Source organism: Melospiza georgiana, chromosome 6 (genome assembly GCF_028018845.1).
Source record: "Melospiza georgiana isolate bMelGeo1 chromosome 6, bMelGeo1.pri, whole genome shotgun sequence".
NCBI classification, from domain to species: Eukaryota; Metazoa; Chordata; class Aves; order Passeriformes; family Passerellidae; genus Melospiza; species Melospiza georgiana.
In genome coordinates, this window is record NC_080435.1 from 4,188,425 (window position 1) to 4,205,296 (window position 16,872).

Sequence of the window (16,872 nt, forward strand, 5' to 3'; positions counted from 1 at the left end):
TCTCTTCTTCCATGAAGAAAAGCTATCTACAAACTCTAAGAGCCCAGCTTGCAGGATTAAGGTCTAATGTGTGAACACATACACTAGTATTCCTATTTGGACACCTAAAACCTTTTTAGATGTTTAGTTTTAAATTCAATTATATTATCAGATTACTTCTACTAACATTCTAGTGTAAGTCTCTATTCCTATCCTTTTCAGTGTGCATTCTGTTCTACTTTAAATCCCACAGCCAATACATTCCAGGAAATTACAGCAAATTGTAAAAAACTATTCTTATTACACCCCTCTGTTACATAATCAAGTTTCTCTTGAGTGGAGCAGGTAAGACTAACACACACATCCCCTCCAATGAAACCTGCAATCCATTTAATCTGCTTTCAAAAATGAAAAATAATAAACCAAAATGATATAGTACACTGCAGTCCTGTAACCTGAGCTTCCTCAGACAGATCTGGGTCCAGCGCAGGTTTTAACACTGAGGTGGGGTTGGGAACATGACGAGGAGGAAAGGACAAAGTTTTAATTAACTTACGCAACTTCCACCTCAGAGGCCAAGCTTGGCTTCGGTGCCCCTGGAACCACGGGACTGCGTTTCAGAGCGCAGTGACTCACTTCCTCAGGCTGCTACCCTGCTGCTCCCCCACACCGCCTCCCCTGCGCCTTTGGCTACAAACCATGGACCTCTGCCACCCTGCATCACAGAGCCAGGGCATTCCTCCCTCCCCTAAGCACAACATCTCAGCTCATTTCCCAAGACTATCACAACAGGATGAAAATAACTCCAGGAGAAATTACGGACACGTGAGATGGAAAATTCTCTCTAAACTGCAACTAGTACACGAATGAAGATTTCAGAAAGTAAGTTTTTCCTACTTCAAAATTTCACTAGGAGAGGAAAAAACATCTTACAGCAGGAAACTGAATCCCTGGTAGCAAAAACGTAGAGGTGGATAAGCTGCTATATGCCTCTCAGAAACCTTAATGCTGTACTCTCTTCTTGCTTTCTGCAGTACTGCAAATGTATCAGAGGTAACAGCTAAACTTCAACACCTGAGGTAATACTACTAAGAGTGATTTCTGACAGTCTTACTTTGTGAAATCACCACAAACTATTTTTATCTCCAAACTAGGCAACATTTTCCTTCCACTGATGCTTTTGCAATGCTCAGTCACATCATTCTGATAAAAAAAATGCAAGGTCTTCTGTATATTAGAAGACATTACCAGTAGATCAAGTCTTAACCTGACAGCTTTCTGAAATTCTGCTGTAGACTTTTTACACTGTGAAGAAAAATACAACAAAATTGTCAAAAAGATGGCATTCAACTTTCGACTTGAAGGGTCCTTGTTATCAACCAAAGAAAGAAAGAAAGAGTCCAGCTGATGCTGTTCTTAACAGCTGTGGCTGGGATTTGCAGCTACCGCACAGAAAAGTGCCCAGAAGACCTTTAGAAACAGGACTCTCACATTAGTAAAATGCATTGCATTAGCACAACTTCCCAAGCTTACACTTGTGTGGACTTTGGTTCTGCTTTTTCTATTACTAGGTAAGAAGACACCAGCATCACAAGGTCTAACTCGGACCAGTTTAGAACTGCAGCAATCTGGGAAAGAGATCTAACAAAACTATTAGGACGCAAAGTATAATAAGGAGTAAGTTCAGAGATAACCTAAGTGAGGAAAAGGAGTATGTACAATTGAAGTTGTTATTCAGCACAACATCCAGGAAAAGAGATGTAAGGCAATTTGAAAAAAACATGTTTACTGAATATCCCAGTTCTCCCAGTTACATGCAAAAATAACAACATAAGAGATCACCAAGATAAATGAGGATTTGGTGCATCTGGTATTTGATGGTAAAAGAAAGTATCACAAAATTTGCATTTTAGAAGTTCTTTCTATAGAGAAAATCTACAGAAAAGTATCTTCTATGTCATCCTAATAATAACAGCTCATATTTTAAGCTGCAGTGATAAATGTTCAAGTTGCAGCATGACTATGCTTCAGGAAAGCTCATGCTTGGCAGCTTCACTGCATGAGCACTGTTGGCTGACTAAACAGGCTTCCCTCCCTGAGGTTGGGGGAATGAGCTCACACAATCATCATCCCAGCCAATTACCAGCTTTGGGGTTTTTCTGCTTTGTTTTGTTTTACTTGAATTTCAGCACAAGAGTCAGCCTGCAGTAGCACAGGAAAATGGCAACACGCTTCCAGGCTTAAGTGCTTTGGAGCAGTACACCCTGGACCATTCCTTACCTTTGAATCAAGCACAGAGCCAGTTCCAATACTCTAATTCCCAGAAGTTACTGTGTCTTGCCTCCAAATATACAGAAGTGTTATGATACTAAGCATTGCTTTTACACTGCACAGAGAAAAAGCAGAACCTAGCATCAATATATTTTGTTTTAAGAACTCTAAGATTTGGCATGCAACTTCATCAGTTATATTCACTTCCAGGAGCTTCTGAAATTCAAGAACTTCTCCTGAACTTTCTCCAGATGAATGTACATTGTACATCACCTCCTTTAATACTGTAAATATTTTAATATTTCTAAGGGATTTTTGATATTGTAAGGCTTTCTCTTCCACACCTAAAAAGAATGACAAATTAGATATACATATCCAATGGGAACATATGCATATACATATCCAATGGGAACATATTTTCTGGAAGGAAAAACACTTACGGAAAGTAATTCATGGCCCCTTACTGAGAAAAGTTAGAGTTAGCATTTTTAGCTAAAAACTTCTCTAGCGTATCTGCACGAATGCATTAAATAAAATCATAAACACATATAAAGCACCATATGAGCTCAATTTATGCAAAGAATGCTGAAGGACTTACAACAGGACTATGGAGTCTCTTCCTGCATGCAGGATTCTGTTCTGAAATGATGAAGTCCTTTCAAAGGAGTTATCAGAAGAGTGCAGGCACAGACACTGAGAGCCACTCACTAGGCAGTTACCAGCCAGAACACCCATCAGCAGATTTTACCCAATTCAAAGCAGAATTATTGAGACATCCCTACCCAGTGCAGCTGTCTTGTCACAGTTTATTATTAGCCTAGAGAGAGCCTGATATAAAACCTTAACTAAAGTTAAAATATTATTTGATTTAGGGAACAAATAAAAAATGCTCAATGCTAACCATTTAATGTAAAATATCTCTCTTCAAAACTTGCTGCCTGTATAACTGGCAACTGTTGCCTGTATAACTGGTAACTATCCACCATTATTCCATTTCTATAAATATTCTCTTAACTAAGCATATGTGTATTTGTACAGTTTCACATATCAAGTTCATGACCTCACACACTGTAGTAATCTTGAACTTTACTCTTCAGCTCACTTTTTGAGGGCTGTGCTGTCCTGTGCTTTGTTCGGTCCATTTGCTACATCAGCTATATTTGGCATGATAAGCAAGTTCAAATTGTGCACATTTCTCATTCTCCTATGAGATCATTTGCAAGCATTTCTCTCTGACAGAATGCTGCAGAAATGATTCAGGAAACTCAGATTTCTCCTAACACTTCAGCAAAATTAAGGATGAATACTAACAAGCTGTAGTTGCAGTTGTAGACCATCTTTTAGTCCACCATCTTAGCTTTAAAATTCCTCTCGTTTAGGGTTTTATTCATGTGAAATAAAGTGTTCCTCTGTTCTAGCTAATGTACATTCTCAGCCTTAACTGCAACAATGCTGTCACTGTTCCTTACAGGAAATCTGTCAGATTAGGGCAATGACAATCATTTCTCACTAAGTCCTCCTGCTGCCAGCAAGTGAAATTATGGTTCTCCCCGGTAAGCAGCTCAATCACTTTCAACCAGGATGATGGACATATTCCAAGAACAATCTTCCATTTAAGACAAATGCAGCAAGTTATCCCGTGTCCTTCTAAGACAGAGCAATCAAACCTTCCTTCTCCAATTTGCTCATTATGGTAAAATCCCACATTTATGAAACACATAAAGAATTATAATACATATTTTAATAGTAACAGAGGAAACAACTCACTTTTAAGATCACACAACAAACAAGGTCAAAAATTAAGCAATATAATATAATAGCTACCAGTTCCCCTTAAAACCTGAAAGAATATCTGGGTTTAATTAAATCTACTTGTGAAAGATGGAAGGTGGGTATGCTATTCACACATGTGCAGAAAGGGCAAAAACGTTTGAATTCCTCCAGTGCAGTAGAAGGTCAGAGGAGGCTAATGGGGTAGATTTTGTTTCTGGCTTTTGTGGTTTGCATTTTTGAAAATGACTGGAGAGTTACAGGTCATCACAAACTTGTTCCAGCCAGTAGAAATCTGCCTCTATGAAACCACCAGCACCATTTGCAAAAGTCTTTAGTGAGAACATAGAAAAGGCTGAAAGCATGGGTCAGTTTTTGTGTTTGTAAAAGACTTTGAAAGCTTATTACATATAACCTATGCTTACTCTGCTGTATATGGAAACAGATTCAATCCCTCCTTCCAAAGCCTCTCCCGCACGCTCACTTTGTCACATTTTCTTCCAGACAGTTACCTACATCAAAATTCCTGCAGATTGTTTTCAACTTCCCACTCACCACCTTCAGACACCTTGAACAAGAAGGATAACAGCACAGCACAGAAAATAAACCATGTTTGTAAATTCTATACAGTTAAGCACAGCGATCTATATTCTGAAGAAAGCAGGGGAAAACTCAAAGCAACTAAAAAACACAATATGGTGCAAGAAAGCAAAATAAATAAATACAAAGATGATGGTTTTATGTTTCTGTCACTTTATCACCAATGGTATGGCATTTTCCAGACATCCTGAATATCTGTCTCTATAGCAAAAGTTGTGTTTTCCAGGAGTGTGGAACCAACTGAGCAGTCCTGCAGTTTAAAAGAAGCCCACTATAAAGAATGCAATTAGGTATCAATCATCTCCCCTAACACCTCCAAGTACTAAACTAATCCAGAGAATTTATCAGGTCGAAGTCCTAGAATCAACAAAGCCTATGAAATGGGGAAGGCTTACTTGTTGTGTAACACTGCATAGCAAAAAAAGGAATCCTACAGCAGGCCTGTAATAAAGACAAAGAGATGAAAGGAAAGCTGCTTCACAGGCAGACAACAAAAGGAAAAACACAGCATCCAGGATGTTTGGCAACTTCCACTGATTCCTGAAGGTGCCTGCCTGAGGCTAGCAAACACATACCTAAATAAGCAGTATGCATATGACCTGCCCAAATTTTCATGTGATTGGCCCATTTCTATTGCAGAGCAAGACTGATGCTATGACTGACTACAGGGGCACCTCTGCCCTGAGGACACGCTTAAAATTACTGTGCTGCCACTTTCACTTTCCCATTTTCGGAGGATGGGAGTTAATAAAGCTTTATTAAACCACTGTACTAACCAGAGACTCAAAAATGAAACCCATCAGCTCTGTGAGGTGAAACATGCGAGAAAGCTGAGAAGGACCACGTGCCAGCAAAATCAGGTCACTTGTACTGGACAACCACACACCCCAAACTACTGCTCCAATCTAAACCATTCCTGACATTCAGCACCACCAGAGGTTAATTATCCACAGCGAGCAAAATAACACAAAATGTAGAACAACCATATTGTCTGGGAAAAATATACATACCCAAATGGAAATACATGAACTGCACTTCACAAAATAATCAATCCAAGGAGAAACACAAATCCTATTTCAAGAAAAGATTTTGGTTTATGGTAAAGGAGGTAATAAATGTGAAACAGTGAAAATGCAATCCTTTATACATTATTTAATTAGATACATTTCTGTTCCAATGGTCTTCAAATTCACCAAAGCATGCGCTCTGTCTGATTCTATCTGGACCTACTTTTGACACCCATGGATGTGATTTTATTTATCCACATCATCACCATTTTTCCACACTCAATCTAAACACACAGATCCATCCTAGTACGGAGGATGTTACAGAGAAGGATTTTGGTGTTTTGAATTACAGGGTCTGAAGCACATCAGATAGACCTCAAAGGGAAGTTTTCAGGTAACAGTTCTATGAGGGGAAAGCCATACACTGTTGCTGAACACTTAAACATAACCTAATTTTTGGGGTTGTCTTCCTCAGTTCAAACTGTAAACCTGGTTACAAGTTTATTGGAGGTTTCCTTTTCAAAACACACCCAGGATTTTCCACATAATTTTGTTCTAATGGATGAGGAAGAGACAAAAAGTTGCTACAAAGAAAATGCCCATCAAATGCTGATTAGTCTTATCCTTATGACAAGCCAGACAAAACCTGGCTAACACAAACAGCTCCACCAGAAGAAAATCAGTATGGATAAGGTAGGAAAATTACTAAAAAGACAGACTAAAAAACTTAACAGATAATTAAACAAACAACAAAAGGGAAAAAAAAGCCACAACCAGATTTTTTATAAAAGGAACTGTCAATATTGCTTCTACCAGCTATTGAAAGGATATGTAAGATCTTCACTTATTTTCCACCAAAACTTTGAGTGCTGTTTCCAAAATAACCGAAATTTCATGCAAACCTCATCACATGAAAACAAATTATTCATGATTTGCAGCAGACTAATCTTTTGTCATGTACCACAAGAGAGGCAGCTCCACAATCCAGACTCTTGTAAACACAAACACAGGAAAGCTCATCTTTACAAATGGCTTTGCAACACAGACCAGGCTTATCCTTTAATAAAATACATACATGGTACATTTCTTATATTGGTTAATGTTTATAAACTGTACTGAAGTTAGGAATAATTGTTATTATAATCTGTCATGATGATAAACCCTGATCTGAAGAGGTTTGGGCAGTCTTAGAGAGCAGAATGAGCGCAGTTATTACGGAGTAAGAAATGCTGCTTTCAGGCTTTGTAAAGTTACAGGAACATCATTCCTTCCCACTGGAAATGGGTTAACAGTGTAAGCCCTTAGACAGTTATTTTAAGCTTTTTTGTTTGGAGCTGTCTGGGAAGGCAGTTGCTAGCAACAGAGACTAACATGCAGGAATCACAGCAGGCTCCAAAGTCAGAATGGCAAAGAGCAAGCCAAAAGCTTTTCCCTGCCCTCACATTCTCATACCTGACAGGACCACAACACATCCTTCACTCCAAATGCCTCTCCTGCCACAAACACACCAGCTGCAGAACTGCATGCATATCCCAGAGACAGACCAAATCTCTCTGCACTTTAGCCCTGAGAAGAAAACACAACTGAATGCACTGAGCTGCAACAGGAAAGATTGCTACAGGTTCAGTTGTTCCCATCTCAACCTCTTCAGCACTCCAGCAAAAAAAAAAAAACAGGCTTACACACACATCCAGTGTAGAGAACAACAAAGTCTGAGTGTTTTACAGATTCCTTTCAGGCTCTGCAAGGGGTAACGGGCTACAACTAAAGGAAGAGAATGGTGAAAGTTCATAGAGACAGTGATACTTTCCACTCCCAGAGATTTCTTCATGAGAAATATAAAGGTATTCAATTCCTCAGCCTGAGCCCCTGGCAGAGACATTCTTAAAACCATCAAGCAGGCACCATCACTCACCCAAGTCTGGCTGGACAGTAGCTGAGACTACACATACAGGCAGAACCCTGGGATCTGGGATCAGCATCCAGCTCTGCTACAGACATACACCTTAAGCAAGCCACTTCAAATTGTTTCATAAAATAATACTTGAAACCAAAAACGTTGATATTAATGGCATATTCTGAGGTCATAAAAGTTGTATTATCTTTAACAACAGCCACTAACTGCCTAGATGGAGAGTCTTCCACAAAGGGCTTAGAAGTCTAATTTCAGACATGATGCAATCAGGGTAGTGATAACCAAAGAAGAGGGAATAAGACAAAAAGTGAAGGAAAAAAGTCGCACAATAACATAGCTCTCTTTTGTCACATGCCTGCCTCTATCTCACTTGGCCCAGAAATATCTTTGTTTATCAGCAGTTATCTAGGCTGAAGCAGTGCTGACCTTGGCTTGCCCACATCCACACACTTGCAGCAAACAGATGACAGTATTGACTGAGCACAGTCTTTTACAGCACTGACAGGGCTTCAGTTCAAATTTCTAAAATTATGTCTTTTAGGAATTCCTGTTGACTATAAAAGGGTCTCTTTACTGTGCTGGTCTGTTACAAGGTACAGTAAGCTCTTGGCCATGACTGGAGCTGTCAGGCATTACAGCAATGCAGCTAAGCAAATGCACACCAGTACTGGGAGTAGGAACACTGAAAGATGTGGGCAAGCAGGATCATCACACAGTGGAAAACAGTAAGGTTTTAAGACTCCACGGGCTTAGAGCAGTCTGATTTCTTAACCTTTAATTAAAAAATCAAAGCACTCTCCAGGTTTCTGGATTCACAGCTCCCTGCCAGGTACCTGACAGACACCTGCTCAATCTCCTCCTTCTAGCCACAGGGATTTCAGTGGAGGAAGGAAAGAGCAGATGGCTGGCACCAACAGTGGATCAAATACAAAGCGCTTCCATTTCTGTAGTGGCTTATTTGTATCCTTACTAGCATTATAAAAGCACTTCCACTATGAGGCATAAGTGACATCAGCCTCATATGGACTCAGAGCAAAGTCAGGAATTTCCTAAAGATTCAGCTCAATAAACCTACCTGAAACCAAACAAGCCACTCATTCTGTACTTCATAACTAGAAAGAAAATAAGTTATTTGATAACAGCATGAGGAAAGATGTTCTCTATTAAGAATTCTTACAAAGCTATTTTAAACTGAGCAAAAGACTCAGCTGTTAGTAAAACAAAGTTGAGGTCACTATGATTAAGTTCAATACTATGAGAAAAACTAAAATTTATGCATTAATCCACCTGGAGATGGAATTCTATGAGTTTTAAGGAGATCAGAAGTATCCTGCACTTGCACAGTGTACTCTGCGTGTCCTCGAATAGAAATATATTTTAATTGAAGCCATAACATTTTGATTCAATAATCCCACATTACACTTTGAACAGCTGTATTTGCTAAAGATACAGGCTATGAAATCGCTATTAACAGGAACAATAAGTCCTTGCAAATTGTGAAAAAAAAACCTCAGGATATAAATAATTTGAAGATCAGACTTACTAGAAAAGCTGTTAAGATCATCTGCACTGAACACTTGACCATCTACAAAAGAAATCACTAAGCATGAAGGAAAAAAATTCCCTTATATTATATAGTTTTCACTTCAGAATGAAGGGCTAATGAACTAATCATGTCTTCAGGTATATGGATTCCATTAACCTGATTGTCTCACACCAAAGAAACTCTGAGACTGAGACTGATGCCCCTTTACAATCCATAATGCATCTGGTCATCCAGTTTGATGCCAGTTTGGATGGGGCTCTGAGCAATGTGGACTAGAGCAAAGTGTTCCAGCCTTTGCCAGGGGGTTGGAACGAGATGATCTTTAAGGTCCCTTCCAAAGCAAACCATTCTGATTTTGTGATAATGGATTCTAAGGTATTTTTTCACACCAGGTATATAGCACTCTCTCATTTCAAGTAGGTTAATTCAAGTGGTCCAGCTTATGTCCCACAGCATCTGATGACATTACTATTTTCAACACATCTCCAAACAAGAGATGAATGAACATCCAATCTCTCATCAGCAGGCTCTGAGACAACTGTGTAACTAATGTTACACAGTTCTTCCCCTTTTGGGAATCCACCAAGGCAGAAAAACATTCTACCAGCTATTATACCACAGACAAATTTCTCCTACAGAAAGTAGTTGAAGGAACTTGTCCATGAACAAACTTCATTTTAGTGGAATACTTACCATTTAGATAATACTTGGCAATAGTTAAAGCAATATATCAAAATCAATTCATTCAACTTCACAACATGTGTCACTTGCAACATGCTGTATTTCTACCAGGTACACAGAGAGAGACAAAGCAGTCTGTTTTGCACTAAAAAGCAAAAAGGCAGCCAAGATGAGGTTATTCTTCTGTATTTATTTTATCTCAATTTTGTCAACAGACTGCATTTGCAAGATTTTAGGTAAAGCATCTTCATTTGAACAGTTATACCGAATTCAGAAACTACTATAGAACACTACTTTTTAAGTATGCTGTAGAACTCTCCCCATCCAGAGGTAAATTTTAAGGCAATTTATATAAAAAGTCACAAAGTCTTCTAAAGCACATGAAATTTCAATTGTAGACATTAAAGGCTCTAACATTAAAACATACATGTCAGTGTCATAGTAGGGATCTCTGATACTCCACAGATGCAGTGTTTCATAATGCCTTCGCACTCTCCTCAAGCTCTGCCTGGAACTGCAGCCTAAGGAGAAGGGCTCTTCCACTTGCATGATCTGTGGTGGTTGGGGTTTTAGGCTTCCTTTTTTTTAAAAGAAAATGACAACACTGGGCAGGTGTACTGCTCTTATTGTCCATGGCTTCATTCCCTGTGCTATAGTAAAGAAACCAAATTACAGCATTTTCTACTTTACATGGACATAATCACAGTAAAACAGCATTAAAGAATGCATAAAGAGTATACTCTTAATGCACTTACTCTGGCAATGTCTCTTTAAGGGACAGAATTACTATTATTTCCTTTTTATTGAAGACAGCTAAGTCTGGGAGAGGGAGATTTTAAAATTACCTGCCTGAAGAGGTCTAGGACAAATGAGATAACCTAACTCGATCTCAGGTTAGTGCCTATCCTTTCAATCATATTTAGTCTCTTACTCAGTTTGAAATCCCATCCTAAGGTTGGCTAAAGTGCACATGAAACCTCTCCAAAACATTTCTTCCTATTTCAGCCCGCCCACGAGACCGTATGCCATGCATATTAATAAACTCAAGATAAGCATACAGCAGTCAATGCAGGTTTATTGTGGATCCAAAAATACCATGCTAGCTTTTCACAGTTGTCATCTGTGAAACTTATGTGCATATACGTGAACCTTGGCTGTGGTGGTGTCTAGGGGACACAGAGAAATTCAGGATACCAGGCAGACCTATTCAGGTGCAATCATGACATTGTTACTAACTTTGCCTAGGAATTAGATAAAAATACTGAAGAATCTCATCCAATTGCTTCCCTGCATGCAATTACAAAATCATATATGGACAAAGAAGGGAAGGTATTTATTTATGTCTATTACTGATTAACGCTGATACAAGCTTTCATATGTTTACATCAGACGCTTATGAGCATTTATGCTTATAAGCACCATAAGCACAATCTGGAATCAGAGAATCAAAAAAAGGGGCTCTAAAAGCCTGTAAGAGTGTTTTTAGCAACTACCACGACATGCATATCCCTCCCATCTTCACAATCACATTCCCAACCACCACTCCAAGAAAAAAGAATTTTTGTTCTTTCCCTACAACTGCAACATCTGAGATGCCACAAATAAGACACAACTTTCAGGCCCACAGGAAATGGATGCATTGTAACTGCATGTGATGCCTTGAGAAGCTGCCTAGAACAGAGGCTAGACAGTGTTAAAGGAATAAGATAGGTATTTATTCAAAAGATATCACACATGTCCAGAGCTCACTCGTGCAGGAAACCAGCTTCCACGTCTTCCACTCCTTCAACCCTCTGACTGAATGTTCTGTTTCGCCTGCACAAGAGCAACCTGTACTGATTTTTAGCAGGAGGACAGCACACATCACAGCAGCTGGACTACAGGAACAAGGGTCCTTTCAGCAGACTGTGGGAAAAGCTCTGCCACTGCTCCCACTGCCCCTTCTGAGGGCCCCAGAAGTCAGGGAGCACCGTGGTCCTTGGCTACTGTTTTAACCTGCAGCAGCAAATGTCATATTTCTGTCACTGAAGGGCTGAGAGGGAGAAGGCATGGTCACAACAATCACACATTTGGTTGTGAAATATAGTCAGGTTTCACAGAAAAAAAAAAATAAAATAGGACCCAGAGTTTTTTAAATGCAAACAGTATGGATGAAACTGGCAGTGTCATTTTTCCTTCTACATAAAAAGAAATGTACTTGTCACAGCTATTTACAGGGGGGAAAACAAACAAACAAAAGACAGCAACAGAACTAAGCCTTGAGAGCTATGCATGAGGAATGCTGTCACTGTATTACTTTTAAAAAAAAAGGCAAGTACTGATTTGCACATAATTGATGACATTCACCTATTACAGTAAGTTAACTAGTTAAGTCAATGCTCTTCCGAAGTCTTGCACCACTTGAACTTGTGGTTTTGTTCTCTGTCTTACTGAAAATCTTGAACATTGCACAAAAGTTTCCCTTGCAGACAAAACCTGACAAATCAGAGTCACAAAAGTACTGTCAGAGCCACAGAAATGAACAAAAAAGCAGAAGGAAATTCACACTCATTGCTATCTGCACATTAGACCATCAGGAAAAACGTTTAAATAAAAGAATGGCTTTTACACCTATACAGATCCTGCAGATAGCAGGCTAAGTTTGTATTACTGCAGACCTTTCTAAACCCAGTGGCTCTGCTTAAGCAAGGTTTCCACACCCTTCAGATGTTTTCAGCTCACTTTCTGCAAGACTTGTGACCCTGATGTTGGCATAAAGCTTCACAGTAGCACCAGTGCAGAGACAGGGATTATATCCTCAGCAGCATTTTCAGAGGCCCAGGGCTGAAGAATTCACGCTTCCAACTGAGGTCAGGGACAATGGTTGGTTTCCATTCGGTCTCATTTGGGTCGCAACACACAAGAAGCTAACAAGTGAGAAAAGGGTGAGATGACAAAAAAACTAGCAGAAAGAAGAAAATCTCCTCAAACCACAAGTGTATCAGTCCCTCCAGATGCCGTTCCTCTTGCTCTTACATTTCCAGTAGATTTTGTCCATTTTCTAGAATATGATGCCTTCCAGGTTAACATACTTAGTTCCACAAAGACATCATGGCAGTTCAAACTGTTCCAAAAGATATGGACCACCCATCCAATTGAGCCACAATAATAACTTCTTAGTGTGTCACCTTCCTTTTTTTTAAAGGTAGATTTTAATAACTGGTAATTTCTTGAATGTAATTTTTTTACTTATACCCTACCTGGTAACAGTAAGATAGATTTGGACATATAAAACCTGCATCCAATAAAAAGAAGTTGTTTATAATTTTTGTTACAGTTCTTAGCTCCCTTCCTTGAAGAAATATAAGGTTTTCTAAAACATTTTTCTTATTTTTCTTGTTAATAAATATATATGTATTTAATTTTATGCACAGATATTTGCACGGTAAAGAGGAATTAGCACCTTTTTCTTATATATGGAGAGAATGTTGTGTGCCAGTGTTCTCAGTATCACTGGGAAAACTGCTCACAGTTTCAAATATTGCAAATTGTTTAAAATACTTTGAAAATTTTCATACACTAAGCTCCCTTAGCATTCATTAGACATTGGATTTAAAAGTTCAAGTTTTTAAAAGCAGCAGCTGGAAATACCCCACCTGTCAGTTCCTCAGCTCCCAGTATCATTTCACTAGTTCTCTAGTCAACTTCTAAAATAAGTGTATCTGCAGCTCCAATGTTAAAAAGGGAAATTGCCTTCCACAGTTCTGATTTTATATTTTTTTATGTTTAAGTAGGTAAAATGACATTTTTTGCAGTCCTTGAAAAAATGGTTTAAAATAAAGACCACAGCAATAAATATACTATTGCTTGCCTAGCTGCATCAGTAAACATTTCCTCAACTGAATATGGACACATTTTTTTCCTGCTTCTTGTGGAGAAATAATTCTTCAGCAACAAAATCCAAGTCCTGATGTGTTTCTTGCTAATAATCTGTGTACTTACAACAGTATCTACTACTGAGAGTGACTTGGCTGTTAAACTAAACTAGCCTAGCAATATTTTCCACCATCATTCCAGGAAGAAACGGAAGATGGATACTTGCAATTGGTTAACACTCTCTTCCCTCTCCCTCCATGTAAACAGCACACACAGAACACACAAAGGGCAAGGAAAACAATTAGCCTTCCAACTCCTGAATTTTGGCTTCAATTCCCTCAAGTAGCTTCATGCACAAAATCGACATGTGGAAAGAATAATCCACGGCGACCAACTCTGCTGAGGCTTGTGGAAAACTGGCCTGTGCAGCACAGCAAGCTCCTGCCAGAGATCTGCGGCGGCACAGACCTCAGCGAACGTGCACCACAAAAGCAGCACCATGTCCTTCCCAGGCATTCTGGAAAACGTCCGTGTTTAAAAGCAATCCTTGACCACCTCTTCCATCCCACACTTAAGTTTAAGAACCCCTCTCCTTTTTTTTCCCCCCCTCAAGAAAAAAATACAGGCATACAATTACAAATGTATGCATTAACTTAAAGTCACGTTTTACTCTTTAAAGCATGCAACTTCATCACATGGCCCCAAGGCCTCCTCTGGATTACTGGCACCATGTCTGTCAGGAGATGCCGTCAATTTATTTTAAGATACACAGGTTGGTGCTTAAATCTATCAATTTGCTTTCAGTTTGGAGCTGCTGTTTTAAAGCAAAGTCTCACCAGTAACAACCCCCTCTTCATTAAATATCTTATAATTTGAAACTTAAGAAACGGACAGTACTTCATTAAAGTATTTATTAAAGAACTCCCTCATTCAAGAATAAAAAACAACAGAAAACAAACCTGGGATGAACTTTTACCAGATCCACTATTTTACAATTTTAATTTCTTCCTGAAGCAGCAACTCTGGTAAGTGCTGTTTGCATATGATTTCAGCTCAGTGCTTTGCTTTATTATTATAAAATATTTTAGGACTTGCATCTGTAATTACTAAATATGTTCCAATTTTGAAATTTGTTTTAACATCTTATTTTTCTGCATTTTGGAGGTAGCAAAACGCTGGGTTTCCCCCTGACAGGAGTGCTATGCTCCCCTGCTCTCTCCAAGCATACTGAGTAGCTCAGTTCTGTGTTACCCAGGCCCACTCACACTGCTGTAAAAGAACTGCTTTTGCCCGGACACTTCTGCAGGCATCTGGGCACAAATAAATTTTAATATACATTGCTGTTTTAGCTCCTGGCCGGTGTCTCCCCAGCTCATCTAGTTTTTCCAATTCCCTGAGATGCTTATCTCATTCCCACTAGGCAGGAGTAGCGTTCTTCAATCGCTGCTAGAAGAAGCTGGTGTAAGCACAAATTTCCATTTATAGATCGCTATTAAAAGGTTTCCTCTCTTGCTCAAGCAAACACTGGGCTCACTATGATTACAATCCATTTGTGCATATATCTGTTAGAAAAGTTATTTCCTCTTATAGAGGGTTGTATTTATTTAGCTGCTCCAGTACAGCTGTTCCAAAGCCACTTGGAGTCTAAAAGCATGCTTTTCTGATGTTGCATTTCCCAATGAAATGCCTCAGCTGCTGAGCAAGAGCCTGAGCCGATAGCCTTTAGAAACATTATCTCTCAAAGGGTCTGTGTGCCCCCGCAGCACAGCTTTCCGTCCCGGCAAGTCACGAAGCCCGGGCCGCCACCCGAGAGGCGCCCGGCAGCTGCCCCGGCCCGCCCGGCAGGCCCCGACCCGCGGCTGCGGCACAGCGCGGCCCCGCCTCCAGCGAGGGAGGGCCCAGCGCCGGCCGGGCACCGACCCTCTGCACAGCCGGGAACCGAGCCCCCTGCACAGCCGATCCCACCTGCGGCAAGGGAGGGCCCAGCGCCAGCCGGGCACCGAGCCCCTGCACAGCCCGATCCCACCTGCAGCAAGGGAGGGCCCAGCGCCAGCCGGGCACCGAGCCCCTGCACAGCCCGATCCCACCTGCGGCAAGTTGGAGCACTGAGCCGGGCACTGAGCCCCCTGCACAGCCCGATCCCACCTCCAGCGAGGGAGGGCCCAGCGCCAGCCGGGCACCGACCCTCTGCACAGCCCGATCCCACCTGCGGCAAGGGAGGGCCCAGCGCCAGCCGGGCACCGAGCCCCTGCACAGCCCGATCCCACCTGCAGCAAGGGAGGGCCCAGCGCCAGCCGGGCACCGAGCCCCTGCACAGCCCGATCCCACCTGCAGCAAGGGAGGGCCCAGCGCCAGCCGGGCACCGAGCCCCTGCACAGCCCGATCCCACCTGCAGCAAGGGAGGGCCCAGCGCCAGCCGGGCACCGAGCCCCCTGCACAGCCGGGCACCGAGCCCCCTGCACAGCCCAATCCCACCTCCAGCGAGGGAGGGCCCAACTCCGGCCGGGCACCGAACGCCCTGCACAGCCGGGCACCGACCCCCTGCACAGCCCGATCCCACCTGCGGCAAGGGAGGGCCCAGCGCCAGCCGGGCACCGAACGCCCTGCACAGCCGGGCACCGACCCCCTGCCCAGCCGATCCCACCTGCAGCAAGTTGGAGCACTGAGCCGGGCACTGAGCCCCCTGCACAGCCCGATCCCACCTGCAGCAAGGGAGGGCCCAGCGCCAGCCGGGCACCGAGCCCCCTGCACAGCCCGATCCCAACTCCGGCCGGGCACCGAGCCCCTGCACAGCCGATCCCACCTGCAGCAAGGGAGGGCCCAGCGCCAGCCGGGCACCGAGCCCCCTGCACAGCCCGATCCCACCTCCAGCAAGTTGGAGCACTGAGCCGGGCACTGAGCCCCCTGCACAGCCCGATCCCACCTCCAGCAAGGGAGGGCCCAACTCCGGCCGGGCACCGAGCCCCCTGCACAGCCGGGCACCGAGCCCCTGCACAGCCGGGCACCGAGCCCCCTGCACAGCCCGATCCCACCTGCAGCAAGGGAGGGCCCAACTCCGGCCGGGCACCGAGCCCCTGCACAGCCGGGCACCGAGCCCCTGCCCAGCCGATCCCACCTGCAGCAAGGGAGGGCCCAGCGCCAGCCGGGCACTGAGCCCCCTGCAGAGGCCGGCCAGGCTCCAGGTGTCTGCAGCACGAGCACCGAGACACTGAGGCCTGCACAGAAAGGCGCTCTGCAATACACTCATT

At 42.3% G+C, this 16,872-nt stretch overlaps 1 protein-coding gene across 3 annotated transcripts in view; it reads right to left on the reverse strand.

The window, feature by feature from the left end:
• The window catches only part of MIDEAS (mitotic deacetylase associated SANT domain protein), a 53,626-nt gene that overhangs the window by 24,440 nt on the left and 12,314 nt on the right, over window positions 1-16,872 (reverse strand). Inside the window, exon 1 of one of the 3 annotated variants that reach the window (XM_058026009.1) lies at window positions 12,491-12,676. The exons of the other annotated variants lie outside the window; for them this stretch is intronic. The gene's annotated coding sequence lies outside the window, so the exon portion shown is untranslated. Of the gene's footprint in view, window positions 1-12,490; window positions 12,677-16,872 lie in introns of those variants that run through there. 3 annotated transcript variants of the gene reach the window in all.